General features: G+C 39.5%; 1 long non-coding RNA gene across 1 annotated transcript in view; it reads left to right on the plus strand.

Annotated features, from left to right (window-relative positions):
- The first annotated feature begins 1187 nt into the window (after positions 1-1187).
- Positions 1188-20277, plus strand: part of LOC136360191 (uncharacterized) — a 56563-nt gene continuing 37473 nt past the window's right edge. The window contains exon 1 of the long non-coding RNA XR_010743430.1: positions 1188-1328. This is a non-coding gene — a long non-coding RNA (uncharacterized lncRNA). The remainder of the gene's footprint in view (positions 1329-20277) is intronic.

A 20277-nucleotide genomic window follows, 5' to 3' on the forward strand; every position in this document is an offset into this window, starting at 1 on the left:
ACTGCAAAACAAATGGAACGGTAAACTTGGTTATTTTCTCCTTGATTCAGGGCCAATTTACACAAATACTGCGTAAGCCATCAACATAACACTGAGACAGTTATCATGACCTCTCCCACTCCATGAGGTCTTGGTACTTGGCTCACAGAAACATATTTCTGCTGCATTCCCTGGGTGATCACTGAATCTGGATCAACAGAAATATGATCACGACCAGCATTTTAGTAAAGCTGCGTTCACAGCCGATGTACATCGGCACAGAGGAGTCAGTCTGGTTTGAAACTCACAGCAAAACTCGGGCCCGGGAGCTTCAAGCTGATATTCTTTCCATTCTGACAAAAGAATGGGGGTTTAAATGGCATCAGGATTTACAGGCGTCCGGCAGCTGAGTTCATCTGATAACTCCGTGTCTAATTCTTGTGTGACATAGAAAAATTAAACGGGTCCATTCTCCTCGGCACTCTGTGCCGGACGTGCCCACACCTGCTGAAGCGGGGACCGAAGGAGGGGACCCGGTCCCCATGGCGCGCACGGCGCCCGTCCCCTTGCGGGGCAGCTGTCCTGGGGCCGCAGCCCCGCGCACCCACTGCGGAACCCCCGGAACCCTCGGGAGGCAGCGCTGCCCGGCACCCACTGCGGAACCCCGCGGAACCCCCGGGAACCAGCACTGCCCGGCACCCACTGCGGAACCCCGCGGAACCCTCGGGAACCAGCGCTGCCCGGCACCCACTGCGGAACCCTCGGGAGCCAGCGCTGCCCGGCACCCACTGCGGAACCCCGCGGAACCCTCGGGAGCCAGCGCTGCCCGGCACCCACTGCGGAACCCCACAGAACCCTCGGGAGGCAGCGCTGCCCGGCACCCACTGCGGAACCCCGCGGAACCCCCGGGAGCCAGCGCTGCCCGGCACCCACTGCGGAACCCCGCGGAACCCTCGGGAGCCAGCGCTGCCCGGCACCCACTGCGGAACCCCGCGGAACCCTCGGGAGCCAGCGCTGCCCGGCACCCACTGCGGAACCCCCGGAACCCTCGGGAGGCAGCGCTGCCCGGCACCCACTGCGGAACCCCGCGGAACCCCCGGGAGCCAGCGCTGCCCGGCACCCCGAGCGGCGGCGGGCGCGGGGCGGGGCCGCGGGAGGGCCCGGCCGCCACCGCCCCCGAGGGCGGGCCGCCGGTGACAGCTGGGGAGGGACCCGGCGGCGGCAGCGAGGTGCGGCTGCCGGGCGGTGCTTTGCCTCGGCTGTGTCCGCATCGCGCCGGCGGATCCCCCCGGGGAAGGAGCGGGCAAGGGCTTGGCCGGGCCCTGCCGCCGTTGCCGGCCGCGGAGTGGGTGAGTGGCGGCGGGAGGCACGAGTGGGTGATGCGGAGGCGGCGCCGGATGGCAGCGGAGGGAGGATGGAGGGATGGAGGGATGGGAGGATGCTGTCGCGCTCGTAGACTTTGGTCGGGCGAGGTGCCTAAGGCAAAAAAGTGCATCTCGGGGCGGGGCGAGGCCGTGCCCCTCTCCGCTCGGCCGTCCGTGCCGGTGAGCCGACGGGCGAGGAAGCCTCGCGAAGGGCGGCCGGTCCTTGGCGGGGCAGGGGCTGCCGGTCCCCGGGCGGGGCGAGGCGGCTCCCACCCGCCGAGGGGCCCGCTCTGCCGGTCCCCGCCGGCCCCCGCCCTCCCGCAACTCCCCCGCAGCCATCAGCGGGCCGGGCCGCGGCCGCGGAGGGGCCGGGAGAGCTCCGGGGGGCTCCGTGTGCTCCCCCATCCCCGGCGGTACCCTCGGCAGGGCGGGATGATGGTCCGGAGCGTCCCGGCCCCGCAGGGCTCTGCCGCCCGCCCCCCTCCCGGGCTGTACCTGCGGTGCCGGGCAGCCTCCGGGGCTGGCACCTGATCCTGCAAGCCGGGTCCTGCTGGCAGGGGTGTTCTACGAACAAACCCGAGGCCTGCCCTTGGAGGGCCGGCAGGATGAGGCCTTTTTTTTTATTTTTTTTTATTTTTTTTTTGGTCAGGATTCTGGCTGGCTGATATTTACATAATATCTCTGCTTAAATGTGACCTCGTCCCTAATTGGAGGCTTCCTTTCCATTTTCTATGGCAACACTGCAGAACAGATCACTCCAGGGGGCTGGATCAGAGGAGTATCTGTACACACTCTAATTTTTTCTCTCTTGGTTCCCCATCAAGACTGGTTTGTTCTAGTGAATGGATGAGATTTAAAAAAAAGTTCTTTCTATCATCCCTTAAAGCAGTGGCTAGGCCTGCAAGTCACTGCAGATTTGCAGGATCTCTAAATTAGAGGAGGATGAACACAGGCTTAACTAACAAGCAAGAATTATTTTTGTTAGGTATTTATATATTTACTAGCCTGACTGATGACTTCCCTGCACCACACTGCCTAATCAAACAATCATAAGAAATGATGCTAATTATTACTGACTGTATTTATTTATTTTTAAATTAAAAGAATTTTTAGAAGACAAAATAAAGGAAATCCTAACAAATTATTTAAGGGACAAAGAATTGAGACCCGCTTCATTCACGTTTTTGTCCATGACATCCCTGCCCTATGCTTAGAACCCATCAGGTATACACAGTAATGTCTATTCTTACCCGGCTGGTCTCACTGACAGTAAACTTGATGTGCCTATATTATATTTATGCAGGAGTTGGATTCTGTGATGCTTATTAGGGTCTGCTGTGTTTCATCTCTGTGAGATGCCAGCTTTGGTTTCAAGTTTTATATGGCAAGGGATGAATATCTTTGTGTTGGTTTCCTAAAAGCTGCTTTCCTAAAACCTAAAACCTGCAAGGGATGAATATCTTTGTGTTGGTTTCCTACAACCTGCTGAAAATGTTTTGTGATGTAAGATGCACTAATTTATGGTGCATTTAGGCAGGAAGGTTTTCCTAAAGACTTTTAAATTCTGCCTTAATTATCTTTTGTGAAGGTGTTTTTGTTCTGCATTGAAGAAACACATGCCTCACTGTTAATAATGCTAAAATTAGTTACTGTGATACAGAAGCTGGGATACTCTGTATGGCCTAGAACATTTGTTTTCAGTCTCTGCTCTGTTTGTACTTCTTGGTCCACTGGGATGACTTTGTTTCTTGCACCTGAGGTAGTGTGTGGTCTTTTGAGGTTTGAGTTTTTTGGTTTTGGTGGGTGCATGTAGTTAGGTTCTTAATACAAATCTAATCTTTGAATAGATATACTGGAGAGTTAAACAGAAGGGCCAAGAATCTTGGATCTCATGGAAGAGGTGATTCTTCTTATGGGTGGAGGGACCACTGTTTGGAGAGGTACTCTACAAGTCCAAGGAGGCCACCCCTAGGACTCCTTTCCTGAGGCACTGGGGCTTGTCTGCTGCAGGCTGAGACACAAGTACTGTAAGAGGCCAAAGAGATTTGCCTAACATATTTACGTTCTCCTGCATGTAGATAAAGGCTTTTTAATTCCATTTGCTTTTTGGAAATGCTCCGCTCTGAGCAATGCTCACTCTCCACTTAAATTAATGCTCCTTTAGTGTCTTAGATTGTTGCTACAGGAATGCAAGAGTTGGAAATATCCTCAAAAGAGGCCATGTGTTGAACCTGAGGTATAAATGAGGCTTGAATTGAAAGAGATGTGCTCTTTTAAAATGGTAATGTTGGGACACAGTGATGGAGCAGAGGTTCCTTAAGATTCTTCTCTTAGAGGTCCATCTCATTCAAGCTCACTTTCCTTTTTCTGTAGTGCATTTATGTGCACAGCACCACCTTTATTGCAGTTCATCCCAGCTCTGCTGTCAGTTTCTGCTTTCAAGTATTATTTGTCAGTATGCAAATGTTTATAGTTACTTTCATTTATAGTTGTTTTTTTTTTCTTGTAGAACATTTTGGTTAGATTATGATAGAAGATGGAAGATGTAGGAGTAGCAAGTGTATGAAGAAAGAAATGGGCCTGGGCCGTATTTCTGGATAGTACAAGGCCAGATGGAGCTGGCACAGACATGTGTCAGGGAACAAAAAATACTGAAGAATGTGAGATTAGATTGCCCATTTGTATAAAAGCAAGGTTGGTTGCATGCTGCCTCTGTGTAAGAGGATATCTGGATAGGTACCACTGATTATTGTATCTCCATTTATTAATTTTGAAAGTTGTTCATCCATCAAGCAAAGAAAACATCAAACCCTTCCTCATGTCCTTGTCTGCAATCCTGATTTTTTTTTTCTCTCAACTTTCATTGGCTGTTCTGCTTAATTTTGAAGGTACAATATTCTGCCTTAATTGCAGCTTTTTGTACTGATATGCACAAGCACATTCCATCTCTTTTGTTTCTCAGTAAAAAAAAAGTTCCATATTTAAAACAACGATTTAAATTGATTGATTTAGGGTACTTAATGCATGACATATCAGCATTTGTAGGGAAAATCAGTTTCATGGTCTTTGTTTTCTTCACATGTTACAGTAAAATGTCTTGAGTTAATGATCTAAAAAAGTGGGGTTTTTTTACCATCTTGGGAAGTTTTACTCCTGCATGCAAATTTTGTTACTTTTGTTTAATTTTTGCTAAGATTTTCTAAAATACCAAACTTTATCAGCCGCAACTTTAGTAATGGGGAAAAAACCTATCGTAGTTCAATAAAAGTGATACAGATTCATTGTCAGTGGGGCAAAATGGAATCACAGTAGTAGTTTAAACTAATTTTTCATTCGTTCTTTTTTCCACGATACTTCCATCTTTTGCACATTACTGTAAATCATAGAACTTTGGCCGATTGAATGCTTTCTTAGAGATCACTGAAACTTGGTTGGTTACCTGCTTACTTGGAATATTTCATCTGTTTTCATCTCTGATAAGAATAGCTGCTGAAGAGAAGCTTCTGCCATGGAGGTGGTGAGGTCTTCTCTTTTTCCTTGGAACACAATCCAAGCTCATAGATCTGGCATTTAATTCCACAGCTGCCTCTGGATTTGATGGGTTCTTTCTTCACCATACAGGCTCTCAAACACATGCATAAATGCACGTGAAGAGCCAGATGTTATTTGGGAAGATCCCACCTGGAGCTGTTAAATTAGACAGGAATAGGTAAGGAGCTTGATGTAGTGAGGAATACAGGTGGGAATTTAGTTATTTTAGTTTTGTTCTGTTAGTTCAGAGAAACTTCTAGTCACTCTGTATCTTGTTCACAATGGGAGATTACATGTCAATGAAGATAAAGTGTGGTAATTTGTAATTTATCTTTATATCATTGATTTTAAGAGAGGGTTGCCTAATGTACGTTTTATGAAAAACATAATCATACATACACATTAAGTTGTTTTTCTGCTGTGCTATCCTGTTAACACGCTGAACAACCCAATAAACTGAAACTAGCTTCTGGAGGTGAAAGTCTGGAATTAATGCAAACATCACTTAAATTGTGAAATGTTTAGAAGTAATGAATAAACTTTTTTATAGTAGTTATTTCATCCTCAAAAAGCACAGTCAACATTGGTTTGCTTTGCTTTGCTTTGAATTGACTTTGTTTTTAGTGGAAGATGGCTGAAGGACATCTTTACTTTGTTCTGGTAATAAGAGAACTTTGATGTAAATTTTAATTAATTTGTTTCTTACATATGTTTTTAAAACCTACATATTTAATCTGCAAGCTGGCATTCTGTAATCAGTGAAAAATTAAGAGAGGAGCTATTTATATTAAATGTATTTGTTCATGTGTTGCTTACTTGTTCCCTACTAAGAGCTGAATGTAGCCACAATTGTAGGAGGATCAAGATGTCTCTCCTAACTCTTTGAGGTTTCTGTTCAGTTTTCTTCTCACTTTTAGCCAATCTTAACACCATGTTGCCCATTTTCTAGCACTCTAGCTCAACATTAAGAAAAAGGAGAGCTGTTTCAGAAAGTATGTGGTTTTTTTCGTATTTCCTAGTGCCATTGAAATTTAACTTGCACTTGACATTATTATTCAAAGCTTTGAGCTGCCCTTGTGAGAGCTGTTACCTTTCCATCGAGGAAGGAAGTGTCAGCAGAGTCACACAACTGCATTTTGCAGTTTCACTTTTGATTTAGCACTGATGCCAAGCATGTGCTGCAGATGAAATGCTTGGCTTCCTGGGTGTAACCTCGATAAATGGTGTCCCTTTGGCTATGGTCAACATAGTTGTCAGCCTTCATTATGGGCACTGTCTGCATATCTGATTGCTTTGACTTTACCGTGCGGGTGAGGAGGTAATTTTTTATTTTCCCCTGTGAATATAACACACTAAAGTTTAATCCTAACATTATCTATTCGTTTGAAGATGAAGTGAGCTGAGTGGTATGTTGGTGTAATTGGAACTGAGGTGCTATTATTGTTGTTATTATTATTGTTTATATGATGAGAGTAAAAGTTAGCCATTGCAGATCAATCCTCTGTGGATTCTTCCAAAATTATCTTCTTCTTCAACAGTCAGAACAAGGAACATTGTATGTATCTGAAGTAGACTGTTTTACTAAGACTTTCCAAAATGTTAGTGATTGAGGCTGAGATTTTATTTTCTTTTTCTGTTTTCTTTCTAGATCAGTATCCAGTGCCTGGTAACTTTTTATTTACTACTCTGTAATACTTCTGTTTATGCAAAAAAGTCTCCAGTATTTTGCACTTTTTCTCACTAGCTTGCATTTGTACTACCACCCAAAGGTACAAGCCTTGTTTTCTTGTGGGCTGTTAATTCTCTGAACAAGCTTATTATTATCCATGTTTATAAATACTTGTAGTGATGTGATGCAGGTCTGCCCTGAGTTTAATCAAGACATATTTCTAGATTGAAGGTTTTACTTTGTGAGACAGTGGTTCTCATTCTGTTTGAGTCCCTAAGATGCAAGTACTTCTCTGATTTTGGAGTAACTGCTTCCTGTAGTACTTTCTGCACTATCTGGATGTCCCTAACAGAATGGAGAGAATGTGTTGGGAGGTGCTCCTTCTCTAAATTGCTTAGAAATGAGAAATGAAACCCCAGGAATAGACCTTTTGTTCAATATCAAGGTCTAAACCAGCACTTTCACAATGTTTTTACCTTACATTGATCTACTTGAGTCACATCTTGGCATTTCCTGTAGAACAGATCATGGCCCAGTCATTCATTGCTAAGCTTGTTAGGTATAGACTTAGTATATTATAGTTATACTCTGTATATAATAGTATAGTATAATTATACTCTGCTAATTTAGTGTGGCAGACTTTTATTTCTTACAAAAGAGTTAATTTTTTTTCCCTCTTGAATCTTTTTCTGGACTTCCTTGCTCTTAAACCAAAGAAAAAAGGTCTGCAAATACATTTTATCCCACCTTCTGATATCGATGTTCTCTGAGATGTACTCATTTTAAGGAAGACCAAGTGATAATTTATCTGCACAATGGCAAAAGAAAATAATTCAGCTAACAAGTAGGGATGATGGACTTAATTCTCACAAAGGCAGACTTCAGCTTCTCTGTGCAGCATAATCCTTCTCAAGATAATCATCCTATTAGCTTTTGCATGAGGCTTTGGCCTCTACTACGTAGGATGGAAGGGAGGATGGGATACTGTGCCCCAACTTACTGTCTGTTCTGGTATTTCTGATTTTTTTAGTAAAATGGCAAACCCTTATTAAAAACTTTAATTACATTTGCTGTAGCCTGGCTTCCTACGGAAATGAGCCTTAAATGCTTCTGCTGTCTCTGAGTCCCCTATGACTAATTTTTGCATTTGTTGGACTATTTCAAACTTCATGTGTGAAATAGTTGAAATCTTGAAGATAAATCTGCTCCAGAACTTAAGACGTATATGCTTGATTGCAGAAGTTAGATGAACCTTTTTTATATTTTTGCTCAAGTTTCACTAATGAATAGCATGAACCTGTATTCTTTACAATGAGTCAACTTGAAAAATTAATCTTTTGGACTGTTTTGTTCCTGACAACTCATTATATCCCTTTAAACTCATTATATCTCTTTATTAATGTTTTCAAGTTTGGTTTGGTGGTGTTTTTTTTTTTTTTTTTTTTTTTTTTTTTTTTTTTTTTTTTAAATTATTTTTGTCTGGCTTTGTTTGGATTTTTTGAATGGATTGCCATCATATGCTGAAATTTATCAGAATTTTTTAGATTCTGTATTTGACCAGCCGGGAGGTTGGAGCTATTACTACCTCTTGCAGCAAAAACCAAAAGCTTTCCGGCATTCAGCTCACTGTAGCAACCCTGCCTTTATGTCAATGACACATATTTTGTTTATATGTTATTGCTTGCAGATTTAATTTTTTTTTCCTACTTTCCACTTGTAAGAAAGCCTAAAATATTTTTTTAGGACTTTTGGGGGTTTTTTTCCTCCATATTTTCACCTTAGCCTTTTCTAGATTATATGTATTCAAAAAAGCAAATGCCTACTTCTGCATCAGAATGGGAACTGTGACCATAACCATGGTTAGGGATATCTAGAGCTGGCTTTAGTCTGTCTGTTTAGTGAGCTATTAGGAATCTAGAAATTCGGTTAAAAAGCTGTAGTTTTAAAGAGTAGAAATGTAAATGCTGAGAATTTTCTCTGTACTCAGAAAATACTCTAAGAATTAATATACAATTGAGTATGTTTGTGGAGACAGCCTGTCTGATAAACCGGGTAAAATACAAGATTCCTACATACTAGCACTTCAACATAATTGCATAATAATGATAAATTATGCTTTACAAGGGGATGTGTTAGAGATGTGTCTGATTTAAACAGTGTTTAAGCTCTAATCACAGCATTTAGTGTACTTAATATATGTATTGTCCAGGAACTGAGGAGAGGCTAATCCTTCAAATAGCACAAAAGCAACACAGGATTCCAATTATTTGTTGTTTTCTCACACAAAGCAGAGAAAAATCTAAAACCTTTATAGGCTTCCCTTATCACTTGAGGTAATAAATACAGTGCATTTCTTAAGATTTAGATCTGTAAGTATAAAATCAGTAAGCAGAGCTGTAAATATCATGATTGTCAAGAACGATAATTCTAATCTGCACAAACTTCCCCCCCAATATATACTGCACGTTTGCTCTTTCATACCCAGCCCAATATGTCTATCCTGTGCCTGATGCAAAAATGCATAGCTGCTTCAACTGCCATAATCAGCTGTAACTTGCATGTGGACTAAGGGAGCTGGAAAAAATCTGTGGTCCTGCACTGGAATGCAGTAATTGCCAGCTCCTTGCTGTGAGGTGGGACCAAATGTGTGAATCTATCACAGCATGGAGCTTAGATCTGCAGAATAACTCTACTGCTCTAGTTTTTTCAGATACTCTGGAATAACGTCTCAATTTCTCTAGGAAGTTATTTTTATTGGCATATAAATATAGCCAGAGAAGGAAAAATTAAAATGGATACTGTATTCTGAACTGTCTGTAAGGGAGTAACTATTTCCAAGGTCAGTCTTCATGTGAAAACAATGAAGTCTGAAGAAGCTGTATGGGAAGTAGATAAGTCAGGAATGGTAAGAAAGATGCAGAAGGACATGTGTGAGTTAAAAGAATATGCTGCAGAGAAAATAAGAAAGAGTGGGTGTCTCTGTAGGCAGCTTTGTTGATGTCAGAATGCTACATGTTCTTATTTTGTTGTGCTTTTTTGTGATGGAGGGATGCATGTTCTGCACAGATTAAGCTATGTCATTCTGAGTTTTGATATAATTTTTTTTTAATGTGGAAGGAATCATTAGGTTTGAGATGCATTCTTTGATAAACTGTATAATATGAAACTCATATTTTTTTGGAGTTTTGAATTAGACAAACCATTTTCTCTTTTTTCCTGTTTCATATGGCCTGACATGTGCCCCACCCTGTGGGTGATAGAAATGTTGTTATGGCTTCTCGCTTGCAAAGGTTGTAGATTTTTAAGTAGAAAAATAAGAACCCTCTTAATACTGGCTCATTTGATTCTGATCTCAGATACAGTTTGTATAACATAGATCCATCATCCATACATTTATCCCCTTTATTGCATGAGTTCTGAATTTACACTAGATGTAAATAACAGCCAGTCTAGGCAGTGAGGTTGACAGTAGGAGTTGCACTCATTGTGACCCTGACCTCAGTGCATGAGGAGAAGAGCTGCTACAGTTTTGGAGCTTTGATTACATATATATCATTCTTTAATCAGCAGTAAATAATCTGTGGTAAAGTTTAAAGCTTGCATTTTTTTCCCCAGCTTTTAGCATGGCCCATGCTGCAGATGTTTCTGATAAAACCTGCCCTGAAAAGTGGGACTGTAAGTTGGTGCTTGTATGTATTCCAAGGATTTTAGTAGACAAATGTGACTTTGGAGCCACAGAAGAAAACTTTAGTGATTGAAGAAATGCACAGACCTTCTTCTGTGGTACTAACTCTCTATATTAGTATAAAACTATCACAGTACACTTACGAATTACAATGCCAATAAATATAATCAGGTTGTATTGCAGTTCTGAGACTCATTAAACCTATCAGTGAACATCCATGTAACAAAGCTTTGTATCATCCATACCTGTGTTAGGACTTCATTGGTTGTCCTTAGTTTTGTTTTCAGTTCACGTGCCAAGCCCTTTCATTTGAACTGCCCTAGAACTTATTTCTTAGCATTTTCAATAGGCTTCAGTGTTCAGGAGCTGTATTCTTCATCCACTGATGCATTTGTCCTCCAACTGTGTGTGCTGTCTGTTTGAGTCTGTTCTGTTTGGGGGCAGACCTCAGATCTGGATGAAGTTTTCCAGAAGGTGGAGACAATATGCAGAATACACTGGAGATGCACAAGCAATAATTCTGTGTTGGTTTCTGAACTTGGTGTTGTTGCCTGGTCATGAAGGAGATCTTCCGTCTGCTAACCTGGGAGACCTCAGTTTCCAGCTATGTGGTCTTGCCTGTGTTGATAATTGCTGGAGACTCTTGATAGACTGTCACTTTGGGTGCCGGACAGGGGATATATTCTTACTGCATCTCAGTCCCTAGTAGATTTTGGATGATGAGAAATGGCTGTGCCTTTGAAGCAGGGGTATTCTTGCAGTGTGTACACTGTTTCCTTGTTGACAGTGAGATGGCCTAGGCAATAAAGAAGGTAGTGACTGTTACTCTGAGAGTGCTGGTTTCTCAGTTCACTCTATCAGTCCAGGTCTGTGAGCCTCCAGTTGTATGTTTGGAAGTGAGTGTTCAGTGCAATGCTGCAGTGAGTTAGTTTTGCAGGTGTGGGTGTTCCTGCCTACTGAAAAAATGAAGAGTCGGTTTTGAGACTGGTCTTTCTGAATGACTCTGTCAGTAATGTGTATCCCTACAGCTTCCATGTTGCATGGACCACGTAAGCAGGGAGAATAATGCCTCAGCAGACGTACATCAGTGTGGAAATCCTCAGATGTTGTGTGTGGTTTGTTAAGGTCTTACCTTTTTTTGGCAGGTAGGATTTAACTTTAAGTAACAGATTGTCTTTCTTAATGTTTAGAGAACTTTGTTTTTAATTTTTGTTGTATCTTTTAAAACTGTGCTTGGCTCCAGGGTGTTCTGTGAAAATGCTGTATGTCACATGCACAGGTGGCTGAAGGTGCTGCATATAAACACCATTTGTACAGACAATATCATGGCCGTCGCTGTCCTCATTGTAACTTGCTGTGCAAAGACCACATATGCAACTCCAGAGGAAAAAAGACTTCACTCTTTGTCTTTATAAAAGCCACTGTTACAGAGACGAGAAACATTTCATCTTAACATAAATTTGGGAGAGGTGATAGTGAACCTTCATCTTTTGTAGTAAGCTGCAGGTCTATCCTCCACATCTGCTTTAAGCTTGATACCAGCTTAGAGACCTGTGGTACACTGGAGCTCTGTCTTGTGACACTTCTGGGGTAACACATAAAATTTTACTGGACTGGTCAAACAAAACATCAAGAGCAGAGAGATGGACTGAAACACATGTGTTAAAATTCCTGAGCAAGGTTTCTATGGCTGTTAATAATTTCTCTTCTATGGGAAACAGTCAAGTCATTCTGGATTTTTTTCCCTTTTGTTTTTTTTCAGGTAAGTATTTTCAGTGTGCTCCACTGAGATGTTATGACTCACTGACGGCAGAAATGATTCCCTTTGGAACCTGGTCCTGCACATGCACGCAGCATTCTGACTGCAAATCCCCTGGTTTGTTCTTGGTCTTCTTTCCTTGACCACTTCTGTCCTTTTGACTTACAGGCAGTTGAACAAGACCAAATGCACTCTAGCTTGACATCCCCATTACAGAGACTTCATCCCGTGGATAAAAGAATACTTATTTTTTCAGATATTTTAAAGTATGTCCCAGCACCATCTTCTGTGCTGTATGATGTTTATAGATCCCATTGGTGCAGTATGTTTTGTGATTCTCCGGTTAGCTAATATTCTGCATTGTGGTATCTAGTGTTGTTTGACTTAAGTGAGCAAGATGTTGGAGAAATAGTGGCTGAAGTCTTAAATGCTGTTTAAATAAACATAAACTAATAAAAACCTGAGTCCGAAGGGAATGTTGGAAATTAGTTGCAGGAAATCCAGACTTGTAGAGCTGTAGAGTGGTACTGAGGACTGTCAACCCTTGGTTCTGTCACCTGGGCTTCAAACTAGACTAGGTAGTACCTATGCAGATGTGAAAATAAAGCTTTGTCCTATAACCATGGCAAGCCAGAGATTCAAAGGCAGCTCTGTGTTGACAGTATCTTTTCTGCATGCTGTGTTTTTGCTAATAAACAGCTTAGAATAAACTTGCAGTGTAGTATGCAATATTGGTCTCAATGGGACTGTCAGGTTAAAACAATGTTTTGGTTTTCGCAATTCATAGTTGCAAGCAAATCAATTAAATATCAAAGCTTCATTACTTAAGCAGTTCCATTAAATTCCATGTTTCTTTCTCTGGTTCTGTAATGTTGGAGTAGACTGCTGTGGTGTTTGTGTTGAAAATCATGTAAACAATCAACTTTTTTTACTACAAGAAAGAAAAAAAAAAGAGAGCATTTCTGAGAACATTGGGTTTCACAAGGGCCTTAACCTGGAGTATGTGGCCAGACTTGTATATATGGGTGATTGTATATATGAGTGATATATATATATATATATATGAGACTTGTATATATGAGTGATTTTTGCCTTGTAGTGAAGCTGAGCAATACGGTTCAGAACTGATGTCTACATCACTGCGACTAGCGAAGAGACAATCTGCCAGTTGGATCAGAATTTGACTCTGCTTCTCTTCCTGCATGGAGGGAATGTGTGGGGAATAATAGTCTCTGTGCAGAGATTTATTTCATCTTTCAATGCCAAGGAAATTTGATTTCCTATGTCTGTGTTTGGAGTGCTGGCTATGGAAGTATGTCAAGGAGACAAAACTATCATCCTGTTCCTGATAAGCCAGAAAGAAGTGTACTCAAAACTGATGGTTGTTTACTTATTGTTCTGCCTGTCCTCATGGCAGGAAAGGAATAAATTCTTTTGTCATCCTTCTGGACAAGATACTGAGCCAGTAGGAACATGCCACATTCATAGTGTTGATCTGTAGGTTGGAGCTCAGCTTTGCAATTTCTAACCTGGCTAAAAGTCATTCTGTTTTTGATACATAGAATTTATATGCTGATGTTTTATGTTGCTGTACAACAACCTGCATATTATTGTATACCTAGTTGATATGCTTCCTCTTTTTTTTTTTTTTCATAGCATGATTTCTCACTTACTGAGGTTTTCTTCCTTCTTTATTCGTAAAGCACCTAAGCCTCCTCTGTAACTCGAATTTCAGCTCTTTCTGGTATGTGTTTCTTTCTGCATTTCCTTTTTATATAACTGCTTCTTTTCTTCCATTGAGATTGTCTTGCTTTGTAGGAAGAATATATATTTCAGTCTGCACAGATCATCTTGCATTTGTGTAATGCCCTTTCATGAATATTCATATGTCTTTATCTTACACATTTGTAATAATAAATGTTAGTAATTAAATTCAAATTTACCTTTATAATGCCAAGGAAATACCTTTTTAATGCCAAGGAAATATTTTTTTATAATAAATTTTACTGGTGCTAAGCATGGAATTTGTCTTTCTGAATTCAATATCAGCTCATTACTTCAAGATCATGTCATGTTGGATGACTTTAAATTTCCAGAGTAGTTACAGTAGTTAATTTTGTTAAATTATTTTTTCTGAATTGCCCTTACATTAATAAAAGTGACCTTTTCTTCTTTCTTTAAATAGCAAATTACTTATTTTCTAATTTCTGATTTTTGCTTTTAGTTAGCTTACTACTGGCTCACTAATACCTATTCTTTTTCTCTTTGAGTGAGTGCAACCACCCATCTAAATTTTGAATATGTTATAAATACTTTATTCAGAGCTTGAGGCTCAGTCAGCATGCTGAGTCATTGTTTAATGCCAGGTTTTCTACTGATTGTACTGTTTTCTTGCACATACAGATTAGCTTTCTTGAGCTTGAGAAGAATGCTAAAAAACCAGTCTTTCAGTTTATCACAACCACATTTATAGAAAATTAACTTTTAGACTTTTCCTTCTCAATCTTTCACCTCATTGTGCAGAATATGATGTACACAAATATGTAGCTGCTTGTGAGATGGTTAAGTGCCTGGCCCCTTTTCTGTACTTTGTATGAATGACCGGGTCACTGGGAGGATTCACAACTCCCTCTCTCCCAGAGAGAGTTGCATTAAAATTAATGTATTTCATGTGAACAACCAAGCCAAAGACAAAATTTCTGCTAGATTGGAGGCCATTATTTGTTGTTTTCCTGTCATGGAGTTTTTTTATGAAATATTCAAGTAAAATAAATGTGATGTTCAGAAACAACTTCTCTTTGAACTGCATTTCTAGTACTTTTCCTGTTTATGCAGTATCAGCAAACACAGTGTAGAGAAAGCAACTAGAGGCACTGAAATTCAAACTATTTTTATACATCTACATTTTTTGTGTTGAGATCATTTGTTGAGATGAACTTCAAGTGAAGAGCCCTTTAACCACAGCCAGATCTGTAAACTACGGGAACTGAAGTTGCGTGATGCAATGAGAAATAATAATGATGAATTCTTAGCTGTTTTTTTCTGGTTTTAATAATATTATTCCTGTCTTTGTTTCTTACATCACAGTTTTGCATTTCATGCAGAATCATCATGCTTTGCTTGATTTCAAGCACTAGAATGATTGCTTTTGGCAGGGTGTTTACAGTAGAGGACTTGGGTCAGAAAGCATGTTCTGAAGAGCTTCATCCTTTTCCCTGCTCCTTTTCCCATCTGTAATCTTAATGGTGCTCTTCCCATACACCTTTTGTCGCTCCAGCTGTCTGTCAGCATGCAGGAGTCAACCAAACTGCTTTTAGCTTTTCATTAATGCCACTTTTGATCAGTGGCAGATGTTGCTGTGTGAGTGGTGCTCGCCCCAGCCCTGCTGATCCCCATGTGCCATATGTGCCTGCCGGGCAGGTGGTGGGATGCAGGACCCTCAGCTGGGGAAGCCCCACTCTCAGAGGGTGCTCTCTGAAAGATGAAGACATTTCTAAGATGGATGAGCATCTTTGTCAGTAGATTTTCAAGGCAAAAAGAGGCCACTGTGATAATGACTCACTTAACATATAATTTGAGTCCTAAAGCATCTTTCAGTAACTTCTGCATGTGTTCATTGACTTGTAAATGCAGGCATCTGCTCTTTCATCGCTCTAATGTCAAAGAACTTAGCAATTTTTTTACTTACCTAATTCCATTGACTACCTATTTCCCTGACTTAGGAATCTCTTCTTTACTAACACTGGCTATAGTTGTATAGCAAATATAATACAAATAAAGAGTTTTTGTTATAAATATGGGCTAGATTAGGCAGAAGTTTATTTTTAGGTTACTGATTATATTGATGATTGCCATGTTTAACAAGAGTACTCTTCATGTTATGCAGCAATTTTTACAATGAAATTGTACTCTTATCATTAAGATGACATGAAAGAGCAGGGAACTTGCTGGCAGGCAAATCTGGGTTAGGCTGCAGTAACTCATTAGAAGCTCCTAAAGTAGGATTACATAAATGGGACCCTATCTTCTCAGGTTAAATATAGTTCTGTAGTTTAATCTAATATGTGGCCAGCATAAAATCTATGTTGACTGGCAGCAATAGTCTGGTTTGCGTACCTTTTCAGTGCTATACTTAAAACAAGACAATCAAAACATAAGATTCCATCTTTAATGGAATTCAGTGTGAGTCTGTTGCTGTTATTTGGGGTGAGGTGGGTTTTTAAAAAATAAAAATATAAATTAATTAGTTCATTCCAGTCAGACTGGAATAAACTTGAAATATGTATATCACAATTTTCACTAATCTGTTGTATCTAATCAAGTTATAAACAGAATTAGTTACTTTTCCTGATTTAGGATATAATCATGAAGGGTATTTCAGCAAAAGTAGAGATGATATTAGTTATAAAAATCTATAAAATAAAAGACATAATTTTGCATTATATCACAATCAGAGAGAGTAAAGGAAACGCATTCATTCTACAGGAAAAATAGTTTCCCCTGGCCTCTTGTTCTGAACTGCTAGATTTACATTAAAATCAAAAGTTCATGACATAGTTTATAGAAGCAGTGTTCCTTAGTGAGATGTGGAATATGATTTTTATTTTATATTGCAGGTCCTATGCTTCTATTACTGTTATAAAGTACAATTTTCTAGAGACATTATTCTCTTTTCTGCTTCCCATTCAAAAAGTTGAAAAAAACCCCAAACCAAAGAGACCCCACAAATGCCCTTTTTCTAACATTGGAGTTCAGGTAGGTTTTAAACATCTTTATCCATTTCTTTGTAGGGATTTACATTGATCTGCAGTCAGAAATTATATGTTTTTCCTATAGTTGGCAGGATGCATATTTGTGTGTGTTCATTTAGATGGACCTGTATATATGTTACTGGTTATACACAGCAGGCACATAGATTGAAACGATTCTTGCCAGTGCCTTGATTTAACATTTTGATCTAAAAAGCTTTTTGTTGGCACTGTGAGGTTCATTCTGGTGTTGGGGCTCTGAGAAACCCAGCTCATTGGAAGGTGTCCCTGCCCATGGCAAAGGGTAGGAATGATTTTTATGGTCCCTTCCAACCCAAACCAGTCTATGATTGTAAGCAGGACTGAATTTCACAGTGATGAATTCTTCATCTTCTTTCTATTGCACCATGAGCTGCATTTCTTAATGTAGCCTTGCATTTATCTGTGAATGTGTGGGGGTACACCAGAGCTGAAGTTCTGTTCTTTTCCAGATATGTTGTCAGTGCCATGTCCATTGAAGGTGCATATGCACTTCTAGAATGGTTAGAAATGAGTGAAAACCTTAGCTGAAAACGTAATGAGCATAAATCATATTCATAATTGCTTTTGAAATTTTTTTCTCAGATAAACATGTGCAAGTCTGATAGTTATGCCATGTCCACCAAGTACAGTCCAGTTATAATTTTAAGTCATAATATAAATTTATTTCTAAAAAACAAAATCTGTGGGTAGCTGGGAATCTCAGTCTTTCTTTTAATTCACTGCTGCAAGTAAATTCTCTGAGTTTTATATATTATTGCATCTTAAACAGATTGTTTACATTAATAAGTTAGTGCAAACATAAAGTAATTAATTTCATTCTCTTAATTTGCTAATGATAATGGAAATTATTAATTTGCCTTAAGTCTTTTTTTAAAGACTAGGAGCTGTGGAAATCATACATCATATATGTGGAATAAACCAAGTTCTCACAGGAGTATTTCCTTTCCACCTCACAGTTTTTATGACAGTCTTCTTAATAGAGAAATAAAGTTGTTTTATGCCATGCATTAGAAATGTAAAAAAGCAAGGGCAATATTTTTGGTGTATCTCAGGCATTTTTGATAGAAGGAAGCTGAGATATCATGTAACAATAGTAAGAAAATTTGCCTTTCCACTAAATACGAATGAGAATTTAATACTTGAGACCAAGTGGAGCTTGATACAAAGTATTTTCAGAACTTTCCTAAATCCAGTATCCAAGATCAGTACTGGAGAAAATGTGGTGTTTTTTAGAAAAGTGTCAGAGACAAATGTACTTGGTTACTGCAGCACATTCTGTTTCCATTTGCTTTAAAATGAATTTTTAATTCTCAGCTGTAAGAAAAAAAAAAAGAAACCTGAAAAATGGAAAGGTTTTATTTTCAAATGTCCTTTTTTACAAACACTTTTTATTTAAAATAGATTTCCTTATTTTTCCTTTATTTGAATTATTTTGCCAGGCACAGAGCAGCATTTCGGAAGGACTTCTAATTAACCAGTAAATCTTAAACAATTTTGGCTTTTTGTTCGCTTCCCAGAAAATCTCCTCAGATTGCATCTGAAAGTACAGCTGATACTTCCATTGCTTCCTCTTGAATTTTAGTTCTTTTGAACAAGGACTCCCCTGTACTATTAATTCTAGCTTTGTTGTCACAGCAATAAATGTGATAATGCATCTGGTATGTTCTAGCATGTGTTAAAAGTATTGTAGACATGTGACATATGCTTTAACAAGATGTGGCTTTGCTAGTTTGAGTCTGTTTCTCTTTGAGCTTTTTATCTGAACTAGCTTAGGTTGGGTTTTTTTTCATCGGGACAAGACTTACAGTATTTTCACAGCTGTGTTTTTGATCACTAGATAAAGATGGCATGTTTATGTGACAAGCAGTCGTATTTTTCTGCTAGGTTCTCCTTGCATTTCTGGAATTTCAAGTAATAATAATTGTTAACACTGTAAGTAAACTACTTTGTCCAGCTTAACTTTGAAATTGATTGCTTTTCAACTCACACAGTAATTGATGCTCTTAGTATATTTGGGTGTATGTTTAATACTTTGATAGATGCTCTAGAAATAAGTACCGTGATAACAAACAATTTTTATTTTGGAGTAGGTGAATGAACATAAATTGCTCTCTATAGTCTGGGAGGAATGTCTTGCTGTCAAGGTATTTTGCAGGTGTTACTGCAAAAACAACTTCTATCCAAAGTCAATTTATCTAATTTACATTTGAAATTATTTGGAGTACAGTATTTGCCTGAAATGTGATGCACGGATTAGTAATAGGATTGCAAAGCCACAAGTTTCATATTTAAGTTACAAAATATGGACAGAAGCTGTAGGATCTTGTAAGAGTTTGTAAGCGCAGCAGCCGCAGAGCAGCTGGATTTTTGTCTGGAATTTCTCAGGCAGAAGAATGTGCAGATGAACTGCATTGAGTTGCTATTGTGTGCCCTAGGTGGTTATTAAATGCGTCAGATTTATTGTTCATGGGCAGTAATTTCTATTTCTTAGCTGTCTTGGCTTGCTAATTGTGTATTTTTTTGATATTATTGGCTATATGCAAATTCCTTCTAAGCAGAAAAAGTGAAAATATTCAGGTGAAATCCAGGTCACGGCTGCCTTGCTTTGTGTTTTGTGTCTCTAGTTCAAAATGGTCCTTGCTGTGACACAGGCCCTCTGTAATGCTTTTTGCTGACTGTTTCATATGTGTCTTGCTCTTGGGGGTATGATTAGAATTCCACTGAACAGAAGCAGTTCCTTGCAACAGTTTTTTGTGTGAAATAAATTTTATTTCTTTTGTTTATTTATCTCCCTCAAGATCACCTGATTTTAAATAACAAGCGTATATCTATATCTCTTAAGTTTATTGCTAAGATAGCTGTTCAAAAGATCTCGCGGTGTTATTCCATCTTGTTTTCTGACTTCAGGTTATGTAATATTTGTAAATATACTGGGTCAGTGGGCATGCTTGGATTGTGGCCTGAATATCAATTTGTCTTCCCATCACTTGAAACCAAGATGGATATTCTTCGTTAAAATTCCCAGATTATGGTGACTTTATTGAACCAGAGAGCAGGAAAATGGACATGGACATAGAATTTTATGTAAAAGTATGAGTGACAAAAAGAGCAGCAACCAAAATATGGCTTAGCATTTTATGTGTTACCTTTTTTTAGCATGCTGTCATCATTCTGTAGCTTCCAACAATTTTTTTTTTTTTTGCTGAACTGAAAGGTTTGCACTCCTCAGTTGTTTCATCATGATCATTCTGAATTCCTTCTTTCCTCAGCCATGGTTCAGAGGGATAAAAAAAACCACCAAGTTAATTTTTGAGATAGAACTTGTCTTTTATAGGGTTATCCTACTTAATCCTAGAATCTGTCCATTTCTGTCCTTATTATATCTTACCAAGTCATACTACTGCTTTTTCAAATGCCCTGTTAGTATTCTTTTGCATTGCTCTATAAAGGTCTTAGTGGCATTGGAAAATCCAACAATGTGTGCGGAACACTGACAGAGG

Source organism: Sylvia atricapilla, chromosome 4 (assembly GCF_009819655.1).
Source record: "Sylvia atricapilla isolate bSylAtr1 chromosome 4, bSylAtr1.pri, whole genome shotgun sequence".
In the NCBI taxonomy this organism is placed as follows: domain Eukaryota; kingdom Metazoa; phylum Chordata; class Aves; order Passeriformes; family Sylviidae; genus Sylvia; species Sylvia atricapilla.